This window comes from Myotis brandtii, unplaced genomic scaffold (assembly GCF_000412655.1).
Source record: "Myotis brandtii unplaced genomic scaffold, ASM41265v1 scaffold940, whole genome shotgun sequence".
NCBI classification, from domain to species: Eukaryota; Metazoa; Chordata; class Mammalia; order Chiroptera; family Vespertilionidae; genus Myotis; species Myotis brandtii.
This window is the reverse complement of record NW_005371877.1, coordinates 114,893-115,204: the sequence shown is the minus strand read 5'-3', so window position 1 is coordinate 115,204 and position 312 is coordinate 114,893.

Genomic DNA, 312 nt, shown 5'->3' with positions numbered 1-312 from the left:
GGTGTGAGGGGGCTGTGGATGCTGAGGCTGCTGGCTTCAGGAGCACCACGCGGGCGGGTGCCCGGGGTCAGGCAGAGCCCCCCACATCCGGGCCGAGGTGGGGGGGGACCTGGGTGCAGGCCTGACGGCTTCTCCTCTCCTGTGACCCAGGCGTCCCCAAGGCCAGCGTGTTTGACCTGAAGGCCATCACCCGCCTGCTGCTGCGGCCGGGCGTCCTGCCCGTGTTCCTGGTCAAGGTGGTCTCCGGCTTCCCCTCCGGTGAGTCCCGGCTGCCCCCGGGCCAGCAGAGCGGACACAGCCAGGCCTGGGGGC